The following is a 26,473-nucleotide window of genomic DNA, read 5'->3' on the forward strand; positions in this document are numbered from 1 at the left end:
TGACATGAATTACTGGGTAGGATCAAGCCATCAGAAGAGAATTCAGCCTTGGCAACAATGTTGAAATAGATGAACAAACATAATGAGAGGGGTCAGAGAGCCCCTCCTCTCAGTGTCAAGGAAGCTTCTTTATGCCTTTGACCCCTGGTTCATGTATTGATGGTCACCATTTGAGAAGTGCAGCTGGGAAGCCACTTAAAGTAAAGCGTGTGTGATTATGTTTGTAACGATCAGCCTTTTTGTTCATCAAAGACCTAACTGGGAGGAGAGAGCGTGCAAAACACCACCCTCATGAGCAACACCACAGCTCGCTTAGAAAGCTTATCCAGGTCCTCTCATGTCTTAAAGCTTATTTACAGCATTGATGTCAGCTTCCAAAATTGCAGTTCCAGATGAAAACTCCGCCACTCTTCAATCTACTAATCAAACATCACTAAAGTACACGTTGGGTTTTTTGGTGGTTGTAGTGTTTTAAATCTAAGTATTTGGACTCTTGCAAAGTACTGTGTCAACTTGGGTAGGCATTATCTTACATTTTCCTTAGCTTATTGACATTGGTGGCTTTCTGTAAGGATTATTGTTCCTTGGGCAAAATAGTGTGATAACATGTCCTTTAAAAAAATGCTCCTAGAACCACATTTTACTGAAAATGACATGTTTAGAACTCCTTTGCTTTGAATTATAGATGTCATAGTGAAATGCACAACAGAAGGTTATTTAACATCACACTTTTAGTGGGTGGTAATCAGTTTAACTTATTAAATAAGCTGTCCTAGGATATTGAAGCTAAAACATACACCCAATTTGTTGCAGGAAGAGGAACCCCTTCCAGGGCCCGAAACTGGGCTCTCGTCTAACACTCGGAAATGAATTTTCCGAGGAGACACATGTGCTGACAAAGCAAGAGATTTTATTGGGAAAGGGCACCCGGGTGGAGAGCAGTAGGGTAAGGGAACCCAGGAGAACTGCTCTAACAAATTTAATCACTCAAAAAGTATAACTTAAGACTTGATGAAGATTGTTAATCAAGACACTGTTGTAATAGTGTCAGGAAGTTTGTGATCACTGGGTGGATTGGGTCATGTAAAAAGGTTCTGGCTCAAACTGGTGAGCAGGTGATTGAGAATCTGGAAATTTAGTGCATGCCTTGAGTATTTTTTAAATTTAATTTCTTTTTTGCTTCTTGTGGAGGTACCCTTTATTTATGGACAAGCAATCCTAAGTATTCAGCGTGAAGTTTTACAAATTGAACACATCTGTGTAACCACCACCGAGATTAAGAGAGCATTACTAGAAACCTCTGATAACCCCCTTCCAGCACCTGCCCCATCTACCCGTGGTTGACTAGTATCTTGACTTTAAATCATTTTTGCTCATTTTTGTACTTTATATTATTGGCTACTTTTATTCAGCATTTTGTTTGTGAGAATCACACATACTATGTGAGCCGCAGATTTCTCATTGCAGCAGAGTGGCATTCCACTAATTTGCCCTCACCTACCCATTTTTATTATAATTTTATCGTTTCATTAATTTTATTTCTCTGACTTAACGGCACACCAATTTACCTTTAAAAAGGTCAAATGCTATCCCTTTTACTGCATGTCCCATGCAATCTTTTAAAAGGTAGATAAATGAGGCAGCCATAAATTGAGCCAATTTTATGAGTAAAAGAAACTGGTGGCACACTTTCATTATTTGAGAGAGGTCATGTCCATGGCAGCCCATTGCAGTTCTGAATATGTAAAAAGAAAGTGAGTTTGGGAGGATGCCAAAATAAATTTAGTTGCAAGATGATGACAGAAATATAGTTGTACTTAGGGTTTGAACATTGGCATATGCTTTTCTCTTTGGATTATATTTTAAGAGAAGATTTTAAAGCAGAAAAGGTGAATTCAGTTTGGTTACCCAGTACAAAATTTCCAGTATGGAATGCCTCACATCTGTGTATTTGTTTTGCTGCAGACAAAACCAGCAAGAGTTTAGTGATGAAATCTGTTCTTAATTATGAGAGCAGCTGTTGGAGTGGTAGCCATTTTTTTTTTCCTCCTGATGTGAAGTTGCCTGATTTACTCACTTCTTTTTTTTTTCTTTGCCTGCATTTTTCAGGGTTGCTAGTGCAGAAAAGAGCCCCTTTGTGAGAGGTTGCAATTTGTTTTCTGTATGAGAGCCAGTGCAAATGGGCTGAGTCTGCACAGCGGGGTGGTTTTATCTGTCTTCCTCCTGCCCTGCAAGCTGTCCTTACCTCTGCTCAGCACCAGAGACCTATAAAACCCCCCGACAAATGAGGGGCCTGTTAAGTGTTCTGGCAAGAATCTCAGGCAGCAAGCCGCTCTCCTGAATTAACTGGGTCCTCCTGATGGGCAGAGTGGGGGTAGGGCTGGATGGCCCAGAACTAGAGCAATGGTGGGTTTTGGGTTTGTAGATTTACTCACATACTTTTTTCCATTTTAAGTCACTTATGTTTTTTAAACAGTAGTTCATATTTGCACTTCAGGAATTTTATTTAAGTTTAAAAAGTTTATTTTTGTTTGTGCTGAGTCTTCATTGCAGTGCCCAGGCTCTTCATTGCTGCAGGCAGCCTTCCTCTAGTTTTGGTGAACAGGGGCTACTATCTAGTTGAAGTGCCCAGGCTTCCGTATTTATGGTGCTTGGGCTCTAGAGCAAGCAAGCTCAGTAGTTGTGGCGTTTGGGCTTAGTTGTCCCAAGGCATGTGGGACCTCAGTTCCTGGATCAGGAATTGAACCCGAGTTCCCTGCCATGGCAGGAGGATTCTTAACTGCCAGGCTGCCAGGGAAGTCCCTCTAGTCAGCTATTTTTACATCCATCGGACTATAGCATATTGCTGATCTTGTAAGTTACCAAAACAAAGCAAAAACACGTTTAGACAATCTTTTGGGTTATTTCTAAGCAATCTTAATTCTCAGCCTAGGCCTTCACAGAAGGGGCCAGTGTTTAATATTTCTAGGTATTTCATAGTGTACTGACAAATAGTGTACTGACATAGTGTTTGGACAAAACAGGATATGGAAGCTGAGTGAAGATCTTACATTATGAAAATTTTCTACCTGGGGCCAAATTTAAAAGCTTCGTACATCCCCGTCGTATACAAAAATCAGTGAATCGTGTTGTTGGAAGGATGGATCCCTGTATGTGAGCCTTTGATGCAGTATGCCTTGTTCACTATCCATAGTGTTTCAGCTCTTGGCATAATCACCTCAACACATGAAGCCTGACATTTTAAAAAATAGTGGCCACTTATAATCGATTATGGGGCTTCCCTGGTGGCTCGGATGGTAAAGAATCTGCCTGCAATGCAGGAGACCCGGATTCGATCCCTGGGTTTGGGAAGATCCCCTGGAGAAGGGGATGGCAACCCACTCCAATATTCTTGCCTGGAGAATTCTGTGGACAGAGGGGCCTAGCAGGCTACAGTCCATGGAGTCACAGAGTCAGACACGACTAAGGGAATAATACTTTTTTTTTCATAATCCATGATAAAGTTGAAAAAATGAAAGATTATAAAAGTGAAAAAAACCGAGCTAAGTCTTGACAAACTGCGAGGAAATCACTTTTATAATTTGGATTATTTTATGTTAAAAAAAAAAAAAAGGAAAGCGCTTTTCTTTCTCATGCTTGAAAACCATGGTTTTATATATAAGCTTTGTGAAGTAGATTTCTTATGAAATTAAAACTAATGTTGTTTGAATGAATTTTTCTGCTCAGCTGGCACTTTCTGGAGCTGTGTAGTACAACCGTTGCATTAACCTTTGAAGTGAGTCCTCAGTACTCTAAACCAGACCACACTGCTTCCCTGGCAGTGTTATTCCCTTCCTGATTTTCATTACAGGCAAAACCAATGCAGAACAATTATCTGAGTAATTCAGTCCATTAAAGCCTCTTTAAACAAAGAATTCAGGGAAAAGTGAGTTTTTCTCACCCAAATTGTCCAGATAATTATGTTTCTGACTTCTGGCCCTTCTGAGGTCAATCAGATAAGATTCCAGTGCTGGTTCTCTGCGGTTTCTCCCCTCAGGTGGCCAACCGTGCCAGACCCTTGAAGGTCAAAACACTTGATTTTGTCAATTATTTGATATTATTTCAGTCTATGGATTTTTTTTTTTTTTTTGTACAGTTCTTCTGTGTATTCTTGCCACCTCTTCTTAATATCTTCTGCTTCTGTTAGGTCCATACCATTTCTGTCCTTTATCGAGCCCATCTTTGCATGAAATGTTCCCTTGGTATTTCTACTTTTCTTGAAGAGATCTCTAGTCTTTCCCATTCCGTTGTTATCCTCTATTTCTTTGCATTGATTGCTGAGGAAGGCTTTCTTATCTCTCCTTGCTATTCTTTGGAACTCTGCATTCAAATGGGTATATCTTTCCTTTTCTCCTTTGCTGTTCACTTGTCTTCTTTTCACAGCTATTTGTAAGGCCTCCTCAGACAGCCATTTTGCTTTTTTGCATTTCTTTTCCATGGGGATGGTCTTGCTCCCTGTCTCCTGTACAATGTCACAAACCTCTGTCCAAAGTTCATCAGACACTCTGTCTATCAGATCTGGTCCTTTAAATCTATTTCTCACTTCCACTGTATAGTCATAAGGGATTTGATTTAGGTCAGACAGGGAGGCCTGGCATACTGTGGTTCACAGGGTCTCAAAGAGTCGGACACGACTGAGCGACTGAACTGAACTGAACTGAACCGCCTTATGGACAGAGGAGCCTGGCGGGCTACAGTCCATGGGATGGCAAGAATCAGACACTATTAACGACCAAACACACATATACTAGTAATATTAATAACAACAAAGACTTTAAAAATAATTCATGAGTGAGCCACAAGAAAATGAATTGTATCATCTTGGATAGGGGTAAAGAATCTGCCTCCAGTGCAGGAGACACAGAAGACGTGGGTTTGATCCCTGGGCTGGAAAGATCCCCTGAAGGAGGGCTGGCAACCCACTCCAGTATGCTTGCCTGGAGAATCCTACAGACAGAGGAGCCTGGTGGGCTACCGTCTGTAGGGTCACGAAGAGTCGGACCTGACTGAGTAGCTGAGCAGGCACACGCAGATGAAGGAGGACGCAGGTGATGCAGAACTGTGGGGGTTCCTTTATATCAAGGACTGAAAAGTTGTAAACCACTCACAGCAGAGTGGAGGGAACAGGCCAAGGGAAGAGCAGGCTCAATTCAAGATGTACATCATCCGCCACTGGGATGGATGGGGACAGATGGCTTGACTTCCTGTTCAAGAAATGCTGCAAGCTAACCTCCCACCTGTACCAGGCTCATCTGAGGAAGCAGAGCTTAGATCTCCTCTCATTCATTTCTAGTCTCTTATGGTTGAATTCTAATCAGCCACAGGCACATGAATAGTTCTTTAAGGGCCTGAGATTTTTGTCTTTATGAAGACAAAATCCTATGTGTGAATGAGTGCTTACATACTATGATAATGTCCTGTCCGTCGGGGAGATTACTTGTATGTGGTAATTCACTGAGTAATTGTAGAAGAGGGAACCTAACTCCTAAAGCCCTGAATGTTCTGTTTCCTCCACTGTTAAATCCTCCCCTGTCTTTAATTATGAAGTATGTTTTTAGTTCTATCATACACTTTATTTTTTTTAACCTTTCTATTTTATGTTGGAGTATAGTTGATTAACAGTGTTGTATTATTTTCAGGTGTACGGCAAAGTAAATCAGTTATACATGTGTCTGTTCCTTTTCAAAAATTTTTTTCCCATTTAGATTGTTACATAACATTGAGCAGAGTTCCCCAGGCTGTACAGTAGGTCCTTGTTGGTTATCCATTTTAAATATAGCGGTGGTACATGTCCATCCCAAACTCCCTGGCTGTCCCTCTCTGCCCTCACCCATAAGTTCATTTTCCAAGTCTGTGAGTCTGCTTCTGTTTTGTTAGTTCATTTGTATCATTTTTTAAGATTCCACATATAAGCGGTATCATATGGTCTTTCTCTGACTATTTATAATTCGGAAGTGGTTTTTTTTTTTTTTTCCCCTGTCCTGATTTTTTTTCTCTATTAGTTTTAATCTTGGTTCTCTTCTTGATTGCCTCGTTTTCAGTTGCATTTTGAATTAAATGCTCTGCATTGAACGTTTTCTACACATTTCTAGCAAATATAGTGTCCTGGGTCTACACATCAGAGTCCTGAGGAATATTTCCTGTAGTTAATGTGTCAGAATGAGACTCAGGAATTTCAGGTGGTTCAGTGAGTGTGGTTGCTCAAACTGGGGTGCTTTATTCCTTTTAGTTTATGTTCCTTGGGTTCCTTCAAACTCCAGCCAGCATTCCAAAGGATGCCAACTGGCCTGGACAGCCTTTGCCTGTTGGCATATGGCTCCCGTGCTTAGAAAGAGCCTTCTGTAGGGATGCGGTCTTTGGATACTGCTGGGTCCTGATCTCATGAATGGCAAAAGAGCAATGGAAGCAATTGGCACTTTATGTCTTCCGACAGTTGTCAAGGCTCTCTTTTTTCAAAAGGTTTTAAGTGCTTTTCTGTTTTATGTGGTTAGCAGCCAATGGACAAGTTCAGAACATCACCTGTATCTGATTATTATAAATGGAATCATTTCCAATGATGTCTTGAAACTCCCCTGGGGAATGACAGAGGTAAAGATTTCTATTCATTTGATTTTTTTAAAACATGATCTCAGATTTAAAGGCAAATGACAAACTGGGGCAATTTTTTAGCCTGTGAATATCTTTAAAACATAAAGGACTGTTAAGTGTGAATTAGGGAAAGACCCACGGGCTTTCCTGCTTGCTCAGATGGTAAAGAATACATCTGCAATGCGGGAGACCTGGATTCGATCCTGGGTTGGGAAGATCCCCTGGAGGAAGGCGTGGCAACCCACTCCATTATTCTCGCCTGGAGAATATCATGGATAAAGGAGCCTGGTGGGCTACAGTCCGTGGGGTTGCAAAGAGTCGGACACCACTGAGCAACTAAGCACACACATGCAGGAAAAGACCCAGTGCTGTAAAAGAAAAATGAGCAAAGGTCCTGGGCAGCCCATTCACAAAAGACAGTGTCAAACTGTCTAAGAAACAATATGGAAAAACACAAATGAAAATATCAGTATTGTAGCTTGTCCCCCATCACACTGGCAAAAAATTAAAGACTGTGAAGGACTGGGAGCAGACATTCTTGTCATATCCTTTTAGAGGTTTAAATTGTTAATTTTCTACAGAGCAGTTTTGAGCATGAGTAAAGAAACTTAAGATATCTACAGAAATGTGTGTCATAGTTTCATTTAATGAATCAAGGAATTGGAAAAAATTTCTTTGCCCTATGTGACATTAAAAGAGTTTTGAAGAGCACTTACATCATGAGAAAATTTTATAATATGTTAACTGAAAAATAAGTGTGTAAAACAGCATGCAGCGGATGATCTCAATTTTATAAATACTGTTACTAGAGATCATTTTGGTCTGTGACATTATTTAATATTTTTACTCTTTTTTACTTTGTTCTCACAATGAATGTAAATTACTTTTATAATTAAAAACTGCTCCTATAATTTAACAATAACTCTCTTACTTAAAGCTCTCTTAGACTGACTATAAAAATGGGTTATGCCAAAACATATTTTGGTAAATAAAATGCCATGACCAAAAGATATTTTTTTATAGAATCAATCTGGATAAAAGAAAATTGATCCAGGTAATTGCTGCTCAGGGAGTATTAAATAAGAAGAAAATACATGGTCTCATGGTTCAGGTCAACAAACCTGGCATTAATGGAGTCAGGAAAAGAAAAGCGGTTATACAAGTCCAGTTCTTAGCGTGTCTGTCTGTTATTCCTTTGAAATCTAAAAATTGCCACGTCTTGGGAGAGAGAAGTCGTCGCTTTCTTCGTTTCCCTCTTTCTGGTCCCGGTGTCTCTGCGATGTGCCCCGTCTCTAACTGCCACCCCATGCAGGTTTGTGCCAGAGGGTCATTAGAGCGGCAGTCGGCGGAGCGAGAACAATGACCTTGTGTCTCTTTGGGCTTTTCTTGTGTCTTCTGTCCTGGCGCAAGGGCCAAGTGTGCCCGGCAGCCCTCGAGGCTGAAACGAGATTGCGGAACAGCAGGGGAAGGCAAACAGCATAATATGTATTTCCATAAGCAACACCATGACGATGAACGTGAAACTCACAATCTTCGATTAACTGAAGTCAAGCAGTCCCTGGGGTTGACTAGTGTGCTGAAGCCATAACGGGGCCATAGACCAAGGAGATTGTTGGGAATTTTTACATTATTAAAAAAACTGGGTAGAAACAGACTTAATTAAGGGCACCTGATTATGGTAAGAAGTGTAGTTGTTGGAAGCTGGTGAGAAATGTAGACAGCACAATACGATACTCAGAACAGCGTTTGCGTCATCTGCATTGCTTGGCTCGACAGAATTCAAATTGTTAGTGATGCTCAGGGTTCAAATAGTGAATCTGCAGCAGGAAAGAAAACATTTAATACAGAGATAGCAGAACTAAGAAGTCATATATTTTTGTAAATAAAGAATAGAAAAACCTAAAAATACCCTGAGCTTTTTTTTTCTCCATTGGACTCTGAACAGTGGCTTTTCATGGCTTAGGAGACTAATCCCTGATTTGTTCTTACGCAGCCTCAGCCCCACAGCTGTTCTGAGCTTGTGACCAGCCAGCCTACTTCTTTTCTACAGAGACTCCTCTTACGCGGCGCCTCTTACTGAAATGAGCTAGTTCTCAAGCTGGGACTCTGGCCTTGAGAAAATGCAGTCTGTTCGGTATCCATGTGTGAGAAACGCCTAGTGTGCGCGAGGCCCTGGAGAGCCTCGGGGTCACTCGGAAATAACTTAGCCCAAGCCTTTGTCTTTGTCTTTGAGAGCAGGAGGGAGGCAGACAGATGTGCTTGTTAGTTAGATAGTCCCTGCTTTTTTCGGATTTTGGAGAGGCTTAAAGTATCTTCCCTCCCTCCTTGAATTGGTCTCTCGCAGTTGGAGGACCCTTTCCCAGGCCTTACATGCCCACCCTTGGTCTCGTCAGCCCTTCGTCTCTTCCCGGCTGTGTCACGCATGCTCATGGGCTGTGTCCTCCTCCAGGAGGAGGAGGAGGATGCCCTCGTCTTCTGGATGATGATTTTCATCTGCTGTGTTGGCTGCTCGGGCCGGGTGCTGGGGAAAAGCCAGTGACTTTCCGTTCATATTATTCTCGTCGATACTTTGACATTTTTATTCATCGATAAGCGATGCTGAGGTGGGTTTCCCAATGGCACTAGTGGTCAAGAACCCACCTGCCAGTGCAAGAGATATGAGACATGGGTTCAATCCCTGAGTCGGGAAGATCCCTGGAGAGGAAATGGCAGCCCACTCCAGTATTCTTGTCTGGAGAATCCCGTGGACAGAGGAGCCTGGCGGGCTGCAGTCCATGGGGTCGCAGAGAGTCAGGACATGACTGCAGTGACTTAGGATGCACGCAGTGTTGTGTTAATAAAACCATACTGTGAGTACTTTCTAAATATGTTTTCCATACTGAACTGCTGAGCCACGCTTGGTTTCTGCTGGGTTTTCAGCTCTGTACCAGGCAGCTACAATGTACCATGTTGAGATTTTTCCTGTGGATCGGAGTTCTGTGAAGATTCTTCACTTGTAAAGGATCCTCAGACATGTTTTGCAAGTTATTTTGTTTCCGAAAAGAAGAGATGGCACTAACCTCATAGGAATTCTGCTCCTGAACCTGAGATTCTGTGATCGCAACCACGGGAAGCTGAGAGTGGGGTCTGTCCAGGCTCATGCAATAAAGCCTTTGGACTTTTATTTTGGAAAGGAGACCCCCTCAGTAAGACAGCAGGATAAGGGGTCTCTGTTCCCAGTTTCTCACGTTAGCTGACTTGAGGTCTCCTTGCAGGGGGATAAGAAAAAAATCCAGGGTGCCGGCAAGTGACAGTTCAACTACATCTGAAGCAAATGAAAACCATACAAAATGTAAAAACAAAGCAGCCCTGAAACCCTGTGCCTGAAGGCACGTATACTGCAGCTGTCCTGGACTTTATTGCCCTGGTGAGAGTCCTGCATTTAGACCTTTGAGTGACATTGCACAGACTCGTGTGAAGGGACATGTGTGGACAAGAGAAAGAGGCAGATTTCAGCCCAGCTCTCTCTCTTGTTTAGAGCAGGCAAACTTTTGGATGGTTTCTTTGAAAGTAGTGATTCCTCCTTCTGGGGGGATCGTGGCTGGAGCTGGGTGAACCACTTTGGGAGCCTTGACTGAGGGGCAAGTATTGTAGACAGAAGTTGACCAGATGTCTTCCAGGCTCCCTGAACAACTCGGGGTCTCTGAGCCTGTGAGGATGGGCTGATCAGAGTTGGAGGGATCAGAGTTTCCAGACCCTTGTATCTCCTTGGTGTCCACTTTGGGATTCACATAAATCACATAAATCCAATCTGAAGGTCTAAGACAGCAGACGTCTCCTTCTTTCTAAGTGGGGACAGTATCGTCTAGCAAATAGGGAGGCAGAGACCAGCCCAGTCAGAGAGATGGCGTTTCAGTAGCAAAGCCAGGCTCTGCTTTTTGCCAATAGAAGAAAAAAGATGTGCTGAAAAATTAAATATGGATTTAAACAAAACTGACGTTCATGCAAGTTTCTGCTATCACACCTGAGATCTTTTGGGTTGGTCAAAAAGTTCATTCTGGTTTCCTGTACGATCTTACAGAAAAACCCAAACAAACTTTTTGGGCAACCCAATACTTCTGTTTTCCTTGAAAACTTAGGTTCTCTGAAGCTTTGTTGGAGATTGGGGGTAAAACTGGGGAACAGCACTCTCCCCTCTATTGGATACCCTCTCCCTAGCCTCAGACAGAAGCAGGCCCCAAGTGGGCAATAGTGGCTGAAAGATGGCTGGTGTGTGGGATTTATTGGTTGGCCGCTGTCCAGCCCAGGTTACAGAGGTGACTCTGGACATCCAGGGTGAGTGTTTGAACTTCCGACACACCAGCCATATCCTTACATTTACAGGCCAGGAAGGTACTGAAAGGGGCAAAATTCACCCTCCTGACGTCAGACAAGACCACATCCAAGCCATCCCAAACTTTTAAAGACTCTCTCCTATTCAGAAAGTCTCCGAAAACCGTCCTAAGTCTCTCAGTTTAATGTTATGAACCCTTTATGTCAGGAAATTTAACTTCAGAGCAAAACTCAGATTCTTCATAGTTCAGTGCAAAGACCATTTCCTTGGGCCATCATCCTCCTTCATGTACTTGAAAACCAATATTAAATTGGCTTTCAGCTTTCTCTTCTCCCCAGGTGGAATAATTTCAGTTGCAGTCACTTGAATTCAGAAGAAAAAAGCTCGCTAGGAAAATTCAAGTCAAGTAAATATAAGCCTTTCTTTTGTAAGGTAAAAAGACTATGAGATAAGGGGGTAAAAAAGGGAAGGACATGGTTTCTCTGCCGACACTATCCAATCTGAAATTCAGGCTACCTGAAATGAAGTAAAAAGTTGTATATTAAATTTTCATCACTGCAGAATTCATCAGTTCCTGCCCGTTTCCCTTCCAGTGAGAGCTGGAGTTGACTTTTCTTTGTAGGTCTTATGGATTTCCTTTGTGAATTTAAAAGCAATTGCGCGAATCAAAGAGATTTAGAAGCTATCGAGAGAAACAAGATTCCGGAGTGCGGATTCCTTACTTTTGCCAAAACCTCAGCCCTCTCTGGAACAGAAGTTATTCATCTTTGGGGAAAGTCCTAGATCCATTTGAAAATCTGATAAATGCTAGGAACATTTTCCTGGAAAAATACGTGTGTGTACATCTAGGAACTAGTCCCTACAATTTCGTTGAATCCCTGGACCTCAGATTCTAATCCCCAAACCTATTTTAATAGGCTGCATTTTAATCAGAGATGAAAATGAATCATTTTGCACAGAACTCTTAATTTATGAGCAGAAAGAGAAAAGTGAATTTTTTTTTTAATAAAAGGGTGAAGAAAAACAGATTCCTATTGAGGTATGAATTCTTGGAGGCATAATTAGATATTTAATTTAAATTGAAAATCCTTTCTAATTTCTAAAGTATTCCCACCAGAAATCCGTATCTAATAATAGAATTTGATTTTGAAGAAGAGTTCTTATTAACCTCTTCTTACAGTACAGTGAACTGTGTGCAAAAACCCTGGGTGGTCACCAGGATAGTAAAATATCCTGCCTCAGCCCTGGGCTGGTTGTATGGACCTGGGTCCATCTGTCACCTTCTTGGTCCTTCTTACCAGTAGAATACTGCTTTCAGAATCTGTTTCTTAGCTTCATTTTCTGTATTTTAGCTCTCCATCTCCCTGGCTGTGCTTTTCCACAATTTAGTGAGATCTTCTTTGATGTATCACTTTTATAATCGAGGGTGGCTTGGCAAAAAAAAAAAAAAAAAAAGATGGGAAGGAAAGCTGACGAGATATTGGCAGGAAGGGTGGTGGCCACAAGCGCTCATCAAATCACATGTGTCACTTATCCTAGCTTAGCCAGCTGGGTTCCAAAGGTCTTGTAATAAAATGGAAACTCATGTGCCTCTCACTCCTAGCCCAGGAGTGTGCTTTAAGGATGCAGGGTGTATGAGAATCCAGATTTCCTAAACAGTTTCTCCATTTTATTCTCACTAATCAGCAAAATGCCAAAGTCAGTGTCTTGGTTTACAGATAATGAGTTTACAAATATATTTCCGTGGTCCACGTTGGCGTCCATTGATTTGAAGTCAGAAGACTTCCCTGCCATTGTGATTCATATTTTAGAAGCAGGTGTATCTTTTATTGTGTCGTTGTTCAGTCCCTACGTTGTGACCAACTCTTTGAGACCCCATGGACTGCAGCACACCAGACTTCATGTCCTTCACTATCTCCCGGAGTTTGCTCAAGTTCATGTCCACTGAGTTGGTGATGCTATCTAACCATCTCCTCCTCTGCTTCCCTCTTCTTTTGCCTTCAATCTTTCCCAGCATCAGAGTCTTTTCCAGTGAGTCAGCTCTTCGCATCAGATGGCCAAAGTGTTGAAGCTTCAGCTTCAGCTTCAGCATCAGTCCTTTCAATGAATATTCAGAATCGATTTCCTTTAGGATTGATTGGTTTGATCTCCCTGCGTCAAGGGACTCTCAAGAGTCTTCTCCAGCACCACAGTTCAAAAACATCGGTTCTTTGACACAGCCTCCTTTGTGGTGCACATACACGTCCATACATGACAACTGGAAAAACCATACCTTTCCTTATACAGACTTTGGTGGCAAAGTGATGTCTTTGCTCTTTAGTATACTGTCTAGGTATATCTTGGGCTTCCCTGGTGGCTCAGACAGTAAAGAATCTGCTTGCAATGCAAGAAACCTGGGTTTGATCCTTGGGTCGGAAAGATCCCCTGGAGAAGGAAATGGCTACCCACTCCAGTGTTTTTGCCTAGAGAATTCCATGGACAGAGGAACCTGGCGTGCTGCAGTCCATGGAGTTCCAGAGTCATACACGACTGAGCGACAAGCACTTTCACTTCTAGGAATATCTTGTGGTTGTTGTTGTTCAGTTGCTAAGTCATATCTGACTCTTTGCGTCCTTATGAATTGCAGCACGCCAGACTGCTCTGTCCATCACTGTCTCCCTGAGTTTCCTCAAACTTAGGTCTATTGAGTCAGTGATGCTGTACAACCATCTCATCCTCTGTCGCCCCCTTCTCTTGCCCTCAGTTTTCCCCAGCATCAGTGTCTTACCCAAGTAAAATTGTTCAGACACTTGGATAATTTAGATAGATTGTTGAGGTTTTTTTCCTCCTTTGTGTGATACTGGAGAAGGCCCAATTCTTCCCCAATTCATTGGGGTTAAAATGAGTAATTCAGTGAGTCTGAGTGGATTCTGGCTTCAAACTCCACATTGTGCTCCCTAGCCTAACTGCTGTCAAGATAAGAGACCCACAGAGCTCGGCGAGACTGAAAATCAAGTTGACTGAAAAGGGCAGGCAAATGCCAGTCCCAGGTTAAAGAAGTGCTTCAGGTTGGCAGGCTTCATGGTTGGCTCACATACCGCAGGTTCTTTTGGTTATTTTAAGTTCCAAACAAAGTGGACAGTCTTTGTAACAGCCTCTTAGTGGTTGAAGCTGTGTATTTCAGGAAGCACATTATTAATGACCTTGAATTACAGCCTGCTGACGGGACTCCTCTGAGCCACCATATCATCACAGGCCGCATCATTCCTGGCCCTGGGATGGCTTCATACGAGTGTCATGTCACAGCTTGGAAAGTGAGGTGTCCGTGGTCTCCATCGGCACCCAACGGGTGGACAGGGAGAAAGGAAGGGCTCAAACAGATCCCGCTCCATAACCTTTCAGCCCTGCAGGTGATCACCAGTGTCAGCTTCTGAATTACTTCATGCTCAACAAGAGACCCTTCACTGTCGCAGGGGCGGCATTGACAGAATGTTACCCTTTTTCACTAGTCGGAGAGACAAAAGGTGGTCCAACCTGGACGAGGCGGTATCAGATGAATGCCGGAGTGCCCCGGTGGTGAAGGCGAGCAGGCTCTCTATCTGTGGGTCAGGGCTGTGATGATGCCTGCTTGTATCCAGGCGCCTTCCATCACTGCACTTAGCTTCTTATCTGCCAGTGTTTGGGTTCAGAGTTTGTGACTGTCATGCAGTCAGTGTCAGAATCGCTCAGCAGCGTGCTCACTTTTGAGCTGGAGCACACTTATTGACGTACACACAGGTGTTAAGTTAGATTGGTTTCGAGGCATTGTACGGAGTCACCAGGCACCGACTAATCTTGCTCTTGTTAAGGTTTCTGAAGCCCGGGTTACAGGAATGCGAGGACTCTTCAGATGGTTTTAATCAAACAGGAATTTTAAAGGTTCGCTTGCTTTGAAACCTTTCCATCACACTTCACCTAAAGGTGGGGGCGGGGTGGGGGGGAGCAACCTTGGGTAGAAAATAGGCATTTAGATAACAGGTATATGTTTTACATGACAACGCTCTTGACTTCCATGTACCTCTGGTGTATTAACATAATTTGTACATATTCAACCTCTCAACTCCCTCGCGTCCCAGCCCAGAAAATCACTGGTGAAATTGCTCTTCATCGGGAGTTATGTTTAAATGCAAATGAGAAAGGCAACCTTAGAAATTCATGAGCCATCCTCTCCTGGGGGCATCTCGGGTGGCGCTCTGGCTCCCAGCTCGGCAGAAGGCTGTCTTTCTGAAATGGCTCATTAAGACCCACATTCCAACAGAAGACCCCTCTGCAGGCCCCCAGGCCCCAGGGCAGGCCACAACAAAGGGCCAGCCCACACAAACTAATTAAAACAATAGCTGCAGATGCAAAGTGGAAATAGAAGACCTGTGCCAGTCATTTCCCATTAAGCACCTGGATCAGAGAGACCATTAAGAATGAGAGTTAGGCCGCTGGGCTGAGGCGGTGCAGCGCTATACTGAGCGCGTGCGTGCTCCATCGTGTCCAACTCTTGCCACCCCATGGACTGTAGCCCACCAGCCTCCTCTGTCCGTGGGATACTCCAGGCAAGAACACTAGAGTGGGTTGCCATTTCCTTCTCGAGGGGATCTTCCTGACTCAGGGACTGAAACCACGGTGTCCTGCGTCTCCTGCATTGGCGGGCGGACTCTTGTACCACTGAGCCCCCTGAAAAGCCCACAGTGTTATACACCCACTTCCAAACAGTGAGAACGAGTTCCATGGACCCAAAATTCTAATCTGGGTCTAATTCCCTGTGGCACAGGCTTAGGGTGTCAAACTGAGGAGAAACATGGATCCATGTCAAGTGATCTTTTCCTCCTCTGTGCATGAATTCGAATAAGAGAAACAAGCCCTTCCATCCTAAGTGCTAGTCTGAAGTGATGGATACAAATTATTCGTGGAGTATTCTGAGTTGATGCAGGAATGAGAAAGTAAGGCCAGGAGAGCAACCTTGTTGGCCCCCATTTTTCACCGGATGTAAAGCCGTTGCAAAGGACACAAGTCCTGAGGGCCTGTTCTCCCTCCTCATGTCAACTCCTAGCAAACAGGTGTTTTTCTAGTGAGCAGCTGGCCTGCCCTTTGGCTGCATCATGCACAGGTCAGTGAGAGGTGAGTGTGACCCACGAATGCTGAGAACAACGAATGTGTCCGCAGTGAACACTTCATACGGAGCCACTGAGCGTCATGGAAATGGAAGTGTTCAGAAATCATACAAGATCTCCAGGAAAAAAAAATGAAAGGGGTCATGTGTTGTTTTAGGGTCCATTTCTGATCAGGTCAAGTATGTCCAAAAGCATGCTTTTCCATGAAATGAAATAACCAGAAAAGAGCTCACGTGTCCGTACGTCCTTAACCACGTGTAGGTATGGAGGCATTGCTTTGTTATGATGGTGCCAGGCTTCACAAAGGAGTAGAGAGGCAACGTACTATTTGTCCCAGGCAGGAGTGGAGACAGAGCTCTGGCTGAGAGGTGGCTTCCAACTCCAGGAGCCAGGGGAAGGTGGTGAGAAGGCATCCTTGTCCCATGGCCTCCACTGATTGCCTCCCTCAGGTCCCTGACCACCTACATGGATTCTGTATCCTTTCCAGCCTGTTAAGAATTCTGCATTTCACTTAGCCCTGTCTGCAGTTCCCTTCGTCACTTTCTGGTTCATTGCCTGCCTCCTCAGTATATTAAGTACCATGTCTGTTTTGTGTATTGATGTATCATGGGCACCCCCACCAGTGCCTAGCATCCAATAAAGGGCCCATAACTAGTTGTCGAGTTAATGAAAATATCATCCATCTTGAAAAGAAAATTAACCAGAATATTCCATGAAACTCTGCATGGTGTCACTGTTTGTCATTGACCCCCTCCCTGACGTGATTTCCATGAGCTAATAAGAAAGGACGCTGCCTGAGGCTTCCCTGACTCCAGAATTCACCAACTGTAGCTGCTCTAGAGGTAAGCCTTCTCTTGGATTCGCGCCTGTCCAGATCTTCCCACTGAACAGATCTGGTGGCCTCCTCGTGGTCTCTGGGAACAGAGGTGACTGGAAAGCCAGCCCGTGGCTCCTGAGCCTGCCACACTCCTGTGGCCTCTGCACTGGACCATCCTCGGCCTTCCCTGTGGAGTTGGGGGATCTGTTCTGATTGATGCCCAGTACCGGGGATCCATGCTCTTAGCGCCCAGTGGATTTATTAGAACCACTGTCCTCTGGCAGATGCATCATCTGGCCCTAAACAGGAAGATTTCTGTGCCCTGGAAAGGACACTGGCTTGAAGCAGATCTGACTCGTTTCACCTGTTCAGGGATCGAGGCTTCTTCTGTCTTTACACTGTCAGATTCTTTTGGTTTCCTGCTCATGATTTAGACACTGGGAATCATCCATGTTTTTTTTTTTTTTTCTCCCACCATAAAAGTTTTGTTAACTGGGCCTCAGGATATGTTTCTAGATCAGTCTTACTGTGCTAAAACCTCCAACTAATACACTGACTTTTGTTGCTCATTTTTTGGTTTGGCCCTGGGCCTGGCTCCCCAGTGTGGGGCTGGATGATGATGTTATTGAAACTGAAGTGGCTTTCATTTTCGTATGATTTCGTGATCATATTACCCTGCTTAGCGTTTTCAGCGCAAGTTGGATCCAACACCACATGCGCTGTGGACTACGTAGTGTGGGTTACACAAAATAAATTGAAGACATGTTTTTTTAATGTAGGTATATTTTCACGGAGCTTTCAGCCTTGAGGGGAGACATGGCGTTTACATTTAGGAGTCATGGGTTCTGGTTTTGGATTTGTTGGAGATCCTTTTGATTGGAGAAAAAAGGTTATGTTCCAGAGGGATTGAAAGTCAGCCAGGAGAGTTTGGATATTTTCCTGGGCAGAGTGGGGACCATTATCAGTTTAGGAAATGGGAAGAGATGTTGTGGGAGTTAAAACTTAGGAAGGTTGTTGTGGGGGTGAGTAGGTAGCAGAATGGATAGAGAAGAGAAAAAGGGGGAAATGTCTGAATTAGGAAACTGTTGCAGAAAGCAAGTATTGGGTTGACAAGAAAGTTTGGGTTTTTCCTTACCATCTTACAGCATGAACTATTGGGTCAACCCAGCACTGGGGGATAAAGGTCTGGACTGAAAGAATGAGAAGGATGGATGCCTCGAAGGGGAGTTGCAGGACTTGAGGATGCATCTGGAGGTGCCGAGAAGGGAGAACATGGAAGAGAAGGTGCTGATTCTGAAACTGAGGAAGGGCTCCTTAGAGCAATGGGGGAGGCAGGAGAATGGACAAGACTCTGCCTTAGGCATTTGCAGCATTCAGTAGGTGTAAAAACCATTTGACCATCACAACAACCCTCTGGACCAGGCAGGAAAGATATTTTGACTCTCGTGTTGTAGATGTAGATATTCAGAAAGCTTAATTCATGCTAGGCACATGGGTCATAGAAGTGGAGACACTGAAAGGCAGCCTCGGTTCTCTGGGATCTGTCCCAACATGTGATAGTTTCTCATTGGATATGTTGAATTTGAGTTGATGGCAGAAAATCTAAGTGGAATTCTGAGGCATTTGGAGAGGTAAGGTAGGTGCTTGAGAGAGCAGTCTTAGCAATGAGAATTCAGTGAGTGGAACAAGTAACTGAGTCTCTTTGGGAAGGAGATTGAGAGAAAGAGGAGTTGTCAGGGGCTCTGAACTCAGCCCTGGGAACCTGGCATCATTAGTGCACAGCTGAAGACCCCAGCAGAGAACAGCATGAGAAGAAGGACATGGAGTGTCCTGGAGCTGAGGGAAAGGCAGTGTGTCAGGAGGGCAAGGGGAAAAGCAGGCATCCCCATTGTACATGCCTTGAGAAGTTAGGAAGAAAGTTTATTTCTGTGGCAAAAGAAAGTCCTTGTTGACTTTTGTGAAAGCAATAAAAATAGGAAAACAGTTTGGTAGAACCTAAGCCAGGTGGGGAAAGATTTCAAAGTGAGTGGATGGGTGACGATGAAATAGAGATTTTGATTCTAAGTCATGTTTAGTAATGAAGAAGGATGGAAGGATGGAGAGAGAGAAGGAGGTTTCCAGGAAAGCAAGAGGATCAGTCAGTGGCTTTTTCAGGCTGTGGAAGAGCGGTGGTTGTTGGAAGGGGAGGGAAGGAGGTGTTGGTGGAGGAGAGGTTCAGGATGACGAAGGATGCTCTCTGGGTCACAGGTGGAGGGTTACTCAAGAGAAGGTGGGACCCTTCTTTCTTCAGGACATCAGGAAGGTGACTTCAGTGTGTTGTCATTTAAGAGTAAGTGCCCTGATATGTACAACGGCCAGGATGTGGAAGCAACCTAAATGTCCATCCGCAGATGAATGGATAAAGAAATGTGGTGCATATATACAATGGAATATTAGCCATAGGAAGGAATGAAACAGTGCCATTTGCAGATATAGGTAGAGACTGTCATACAGAGTGAAGTAAGACAGAAAGAGAAAATATCATATATTCGTGCATATATCTATCGGATCTATAAAAATGGTATAGATGATCTTATTTGCAAAAGAGAAACAGAGACACCAATATAGAGAGCAGATATATGGATTCCAAAGGGGGAAGGGGGAAAACGGGAGGAATTGGGAGATACGGATTGACGCCTGTATATTGTTGATACTCTATGTAGAATAGCTAATGTGTGCGGCACCGGGAACTCTGCTTAATGCGCTGTGGTGACTTGAATGGAAAGGAAGTCCGAAAGGGAGGAGACACATGGCTGTGGATGGCTGATGCATTTTGCTGTACACTAGAAACGAGCACCGCAGTGTAGAGCAACTATACTCCAACAAAAATTTTAAAAAGAGTAAGTACCCCAGCGAAAAACTATGGGGACATCTTTTCAGGTCTGTGCCTTTTGCCATTTCTTCCCTTTCTAGGACTTATTGAAAATGTTTTTGCCTCTCCCAGAGAAGAGGCACCGTTTGTAGGCTAGTAGGTGATATTGTGTTTTTCTCAGTTCAAAGAGCAGGACAAAAATTGAGGCTGAGGTGGACAGTGTTATTCCTTGGCAGAATGTTATTTCTTGAGAGAAGAACATTACATAAATGTATAGTGCTATTGTAACTATTCTGTATAAAACTTCAAAGGTCCCGGATGTAAAAGATGACAGCAGATGGATATTCAGGCTTAGAAATACTAATATCATTTTATTTGATAGAGATCTATTAATTTTTAAGAATGAATCTAGGTGATCTGGTAGAAGCCATATGGATTTTCAGGTTTATAAGTTTCTATTAATAAAAAGTTATCTTTCTTCTTACATAAGAGAGTTTAAGTTGACCCTTCCCCCGTAAAGGGTTTCCCCGATGGCTCAGGCAGTAAAGAATCTGCCTGCAATGCAGGAGGCCTGGGTTCAGTCCCTGGGTCAGGAAGATCCTCTGGAGAAGGGCATGGCAACCCACTCCAGTATTCTTGCCTGGAGAATCCCACCAGGCTATAGTCCATGGGGTCACAAAGAGTCAGACGTGACTGAGTAACTAACACTTTCTCTTCCACTTTTCTCCCCCAGAGAAAGTAGCATTATCCAAACATGGATCTTTCTACTGATTAGTACATTTTATTCAAGGTAGACTGGGATCACCAGTCACCAAAAGACAAAATAAGTGTTAGTGTCGCCGGTGAGGGTGTTAAAGCGAGTGGAGTGACCCAGGTCTGACATCCCTGGGAAGTCTGGAAGGGAGATGTTGCATGCCCACCTGAGGAGAGCATCTTCTCACCTATGTGGCTGTGGGGTGTAAGCTCCTCATCCTTCTACCCCAGCAGAGGGGAGAGCAGAAATCGAAAACCTGTGGCCAAGCTTCCTTCCTTCCATGGGTCTCAGAATGACAGCACGTTTACTCCGCCTGACTCCAGAGCCTGTGTCACCTCCCTTTCTTCATTTTTATCTCATACTCTGCCTACAAAGGTCGATACAGTCAAAGCTATGGTTTTTCCAGTAGTCAAGTGCAGATGTGAGAGCTGGATCATAAAAAAGACGGAGTGCCAAAAAATTGATGCCTTTGAAATGTGGTGTTGGAGAAGACTCTTAAGCGTCCCTTGGACAGCAAGGAGATCAAACCAGTCAATCCTAAAGAAAATCAATCCTGAATATTCACTGGAAGGACTGATGCTGAAGCTGAAGCTCTGATGTGAAGAGCTGACTCATTGGAAAAGACCCTGATGCTGGGAAAGATTGAGGGCAGAGGAGAAGCGGGTGACAGAAGATGAGATGATTGGATGGCATCACTGACTCAATGAACATGAGTTTGAGCAAACTTTGGGAGCTGGTGATGGACAGGGAGGCCTGGCGTGCTGCAGTCCAGGGGGAAGTAAAGAGTTGGTCACGACTGAGCAACTGAAAAACAACTTTTGACCCTACAGCTGTGAATGTCTTCTTTTGTGATTGCACAATACTGAATTCTGGTACATAATTGAGAGGATGCTGCTTCAGCTGCCTTAGACGTGGGCAATGAAGAGGTAAAGGGAAGTAAAGCTGAAAAAGGAAGGATAATAGGAAACCGTACAACCTCTCCAGCCAGCCAGAAGCTAGAGTGGCTCCCCGTGGGTGTTTATGACAAACCAAACCTCCTCTGGGCCCCTGTCTCTTTCTGCTTACTCCGTGTTTCACCCGTGACTCAAATACATTGAGGGCATTCCCGTTCCTTGTTTCTTGATGTCACTGCATGCCAAATCATGCCAGGGCAGCGGAAGCCGTTGCAACTTCAAGTTGAACCAAAGCAGAAATGTCAACTAAATTATCTCTAATGAAATCATTTTCTTTTTTAATCACAGAGTCAACCAACAGGAGGAAGAGAGATTCACTTAATTGCAGGCACTTGGAACACCCAGCCTGGGGTTAAATATCCTTTCATCTTGCATGATTGTGAGAGACAGACCAGGCATTCTTAACTCTGTAAATACTTATGGTTTGAGGAATAATTAAATTGGGTTAGGAAAGCAAAATGAAGGAAATCCATGGTTGAAAGGAACATGGAATCTCCATCAGTTCAGAGCAAAAGGAGGTTTTAAAAAAAAAGGAAGTGATGTCAGTGGCTTGCCAAGTGTCACGCACGAGACGTTGAAGCTTGGGAGAGAAGAAGAAATTGTGATCAAACAAAGGTGATGTAGGCACAAAGGAAGGAAGGGTTATTTCTTCCTGGGGGTGGTCAGGATGGGGGCTTCTCAGCTGAATGGCCCTTGAGATGAGGGTGATGAGGGTAAGAATGTTTGAAGTTAAGGGAATACAAGAGAAATTCACAGATGTACATGTTCAGGTACTTCTCTTGTTCTGGGAACACAAGATAATCTACTGTGTTTTGGACTTAATTCCTTACAAAATAGTGAGATATGGAAGCAGAATTGAAGGTGCGCAACTCTGTTATAAGGGGTAGAATCCTGTGGCTGTGAGAAGGACAGATTGTATGATCAGTGATGGATGTCACAGGGATCAATTGCGATGGAAACAACTGCAATAGCCCAGCTCCACACCAGTGATGGCTTGCGTTAGGCAGTGGCACTGAGTGGAATGTGGAGGAATGATCCGGAGAGGGGCCACTTGCCAATTTTCACATCGTAGGCACTTTCACCAAAGCTGATTTCTGCCTACCAGGATGGTGTCACTCACTACATGCGGAGTTGAGAAGAAGGGTACCAATCGGAGCATGAGGTGGTTGGAGCCCGCCCCAGCACACCCCTGTGTCCACTAGGTTGTGCAGAAGGATACTAGGTCCCGTTTGGAATGGTTTGAATGTCATGCATTAGTGGAACATCTATATGAAAAGACTCTTGCAGGCATTGGAAACTCATAGCTGGCACTCAGGAGAAAGCGTGGGGAGACATGGAGTTTGAAGTCTTGAACTTTACCGGGGGAGGAAGGGAGGAAGAAAGGGAAGGAGACTGGGAAGAGTAGGGGAGGGAGGGAGAGAGATTTACAGATGTGGGTTTAGCACTGAGTCCAGGGGAAGACCTGTGTATAAGAGCTGAGATGTGGGAAAAAATAAATGGAAGTGAAGGCCTGGGAAAGAGAAAGCAGGGGTAGGGGGAAATCAGGAGAAGGTAGCCTAGCAGCATCTAAGGCAGCAAAGCATTCAAGCTGCAGAATGATGTCATCAGAGCATAGGATGTTTTGACTCCAATTTATGAGCATAACATTTTAATCAGAATTGGCCCAGCATGAATTAATTTTCATGAAGTTCCTGAGGGAACATCATTAAGCCAATTTAATTCCTTCCCATAATCAATTTTCCATAGAGTACTGTTAATCTGTTTCCAATTTTTCTCATTTTTATATTTAGCTTAATGAAATTATTTAAATCAGGATCAATGGTTTTCCTCATAAATAACATGGTAATGATTTATCAATGATTTTTTAAAAAGTCTCTATTGAGCTTTACTGATTATTCCTTTGTCGTATATTTTCTTTCGAGGTCATCGTTTCTGAGTCCAGGTTCCCTTGGTCATTTTTTAAAAACCATTAATAATAGGTGATCTGTTAGGTAGTATTTCATCCGTATTAAGCTTAGTCTCTGGCCATTATAGCCACATATGTTTTACTTTGTCTTCGAATGTAACCCAGTTGTTACTCAGTTGCTAAGTCTTGTCCGAATCTTTGCAACCTCATGAACTAGAGCATGCCAGTCTTCCCTGTCTTTCACTGTCTCCCAGAGTTTGCTCAGACTCATGTCTATTGCGTCAGTGATGCCATCCAACCATCTCATCCTCTGTTGTCCCTTCTCCTCTTTCCCACAATCTTTCCCAGCATCAGGGTCTTTTCCAGTGAGTCAGCTCTTCATATGAGGTGGCTGAAGTATTGGAGCTTCAGCTTCTGCATCAGTCCTTCCAATGAATGCTCAAGGTTGATTTCCTTTAGGACTGACTGGTTGGATCTCCTTGCAGTCCAAGGGATTCTCAAGAGTCTTCAACACCACAGTTCAATTCAAACCGAGTAAGCTCATCTAAAATGGCTTTCTCCTACCAGTTTACATGAGCCCAGGGCTCACATAAGGGAGACCAGGTTGGGGGGAGGTCCTACTGGAGAAAGATGAAGTGTTTGTAAAGGTCTTAGTCTAATCTTCCAAGTCATAAGCTTAATGGAGCTAATTAATAAGAGTCTTCAAGCCTAGAATTGGGAGAAATTAATTTCATTGCCTCTATTATAATATTATATTTTTAAATCTTGAATTTTCATAGTGCTTTAAAATAAGCAAAACCAAATTATTTCACTTGGTAGTCAAAGCAGTAGTAAAACTCTCATGTATATTCCTATTTGTCATGTGACAATTGTGTTAGTATAGTCAGAGAACAAAGCACCATATTTAATTTGATTTTGTTGACTAAAGAATGACTCAGTTCAGTTCAGTCACTCAGTCGTGTCCGACTCTTTGCAACCTCATGGACTGCAGCACACCAGACTTCCCTGTCCATCACCAACTCCCAGAGTTTACTCAAACTCATGTCCATTGAGTCGGTGATGCCATCCAACCATCTCATCCTCTGTCGTCCCCTTCTCCTCCCACCTTCAGTCTTTTCCAACATCAGAGTCTTTTCAAATGAGTCAGTTCGTCACATCAGGTGGCCAAAGTATTGGAGTTTCAGCTTCAGCATCAGTCCTTCCAATGAATATTCAGGACTGATTTCCTTTAGGATGGACTGGTTGGATCTCCTTACAGTCCAAGGGACTCTGAAGAGTCTTCTCCAACACCACAGTTCAAAAGCATCAATTCTTCGGCGCTGAGCTTTCTTCATAGTCCAACTCTCACATCCATTCATGACCACTGGAAAAGCCTTAGCCTTAACTAGATGGACCTTTGTTGACAAAGTGTCTCTGCTCTTTAATATGCTGTCTAGGTTGGTCATAACTTTTCTTCCAAGGAGGAAGCGTCTTTTAATTTCATGGCTGCAATCACCATCTGCAGTGATTTTGGAGCCCCCCCAAAAAAGTCTGTCACTGTTTCCCCATCTGTTTGCCATGAAGTGATGGGACCAGATGCCATGATCTTAGTTTTTGGAATGTTGAGTTTAAGCCAACTTTTTCACTCTCCTCTTTCACTTTCATTGAGAGGTTCTTCAGTTCTTCACTTTCTGCCATAAAGGTGGTGTCATCTGCATATCTGAGGTTATTGATATTTCTCTCAGCATTCTTGATTCCAGCTTGTGCTTCCTCCAGCCCAGCATTTCTCATGATGTACTCTGCATATAAGTTAAATAAGCAGGGTGACAATATACAGCCTTGATGTACTCCTTTGCCAATTTAAAACTGGTCTGTTGTTCCATGTCCAGTTCTAACTGTTGCTTTTTGACCTGCGTACAGATTTCTCAAGAGGCAGGTCAGGTGGTCTGGTATGCCCATCTCTTGAAGAATTCTCCACAGTTTGTTGTGATCCACACAGTCAAAGGCTTTGGCATAGTCAATAAAGCAGAAGTTGATGTTTTTCTGGAACTCTCTTGTTTTTCAATGATCCAACAGATGTTGGCAATTTGATCTGTGGTTCCTCTGCCTTTTCTAAAACCAGCTTGAACATCTGGAAGTTCATGGTTCATGTACTGTTGAAGCCTGGCTTAGAGAATTTTGAGCATCACCTTGCTAGCACGTGAGATGAGTGTAATTGTGCAGTAGTTCTTCACAACCTAGATAATCATGATGGTGTGATCACTCATCTAGAGCCAGACATCCTGGAATACGAAGTCAAGTGGGCCTTAGGAAGCATCACTACGAATAAAGCTAGTGGAGGTGATGGAATTCCGGTTGAGCTGTTTCAAATCCTAAACGTTGATGCTGTGAAAGTGCTGCATGCAATATGCCAGCAAATTTGGAAAACTCAGCAGTGGCCACAGGACTAGTAAAGGTCAGTTTTCATTCCAATTCCAAAGAAAGGCAATGTCAAAGAATTCTCAAACTACCACAAAAAAGATCTTGTAGGCGAGAATGACTAGTGGGTTCAGAAAGATCAGAGCCCCCAAGACAAACAGAGGAAATGACATTGGCTGTGAAAGTCAGCCCAGTTCTTAAGAGGTCATTTGTGGTGGTGCCTTTCGGTGGCACATTTGCCACAGTCCATAGGCTCAGAACACTGATTTTGCATCCAGACTCTTAAAACTGTGCTCACATAAATTAAACTATCAAGATGTGTGCAGTAGAATGTCAGTTTATTCACTAAAGTGGGAAAAAAATTACAAATTTGGGGAAGAATATAGGTTTGAGATGTGGCTGGCTTCGAGGGAAAAAAGCAAAAGATAGACATGTATGCAACAATAGCTTTCAGCTAGCTGTCTCCAGGTACAGGATTACTGTGGACTTCTAAATATTTTGATTTATCTGCCGTGCACCCTAGAAAGAGAATAGGACTGGAATATTTGAAGTCCAGTAAGGACAATTCTGGGCTTCCATCTCGATGGTGTGAATGCCTTACTAATAGGATCTTAGTGATTTGACTAAGGCTTCTTCCCTGGAAAGGACTGGGATGGTCAGTCACCTCAGCCATACTTCTGAGTCACATGGCATTTCTTTAGTTAGGTAGCTTCAATCTGGTTCTACCCTTGTCTTC

The 26,473-nt window shown here is 43.5% G+C and overlaps 1 protein-coding gene across 9 annotated transcripts in view; it reads left to right on the forward strand.

Annotated features, from left to right (window-relative positions):
- Window positions 1-26,473, forward strand: part of AFF3 (ALF transcription elongation factor 3) — a 628,609-nt gene that overhangs the window by 167,226 nt on the left and 434,910 nt on the right. The gene's annotated exons all lie outside the window — the stretch shown is intronic.

Source organism: Ovis aries, chromosome 3 (genome assembly GCF_016772045.2).
Source record: "Ovis aries strain OAR_USU_Benz2616 breed Rambouillet chromosome 3, ARS-UI_Ramb_v3.0, whole genome shotgun sequence".
Lineage (NCBI taxonomy): Eukaryota > Metazoa > Chordata > Mammalia > Artiodactyla > Bovidae > Ovis > Ovis aries.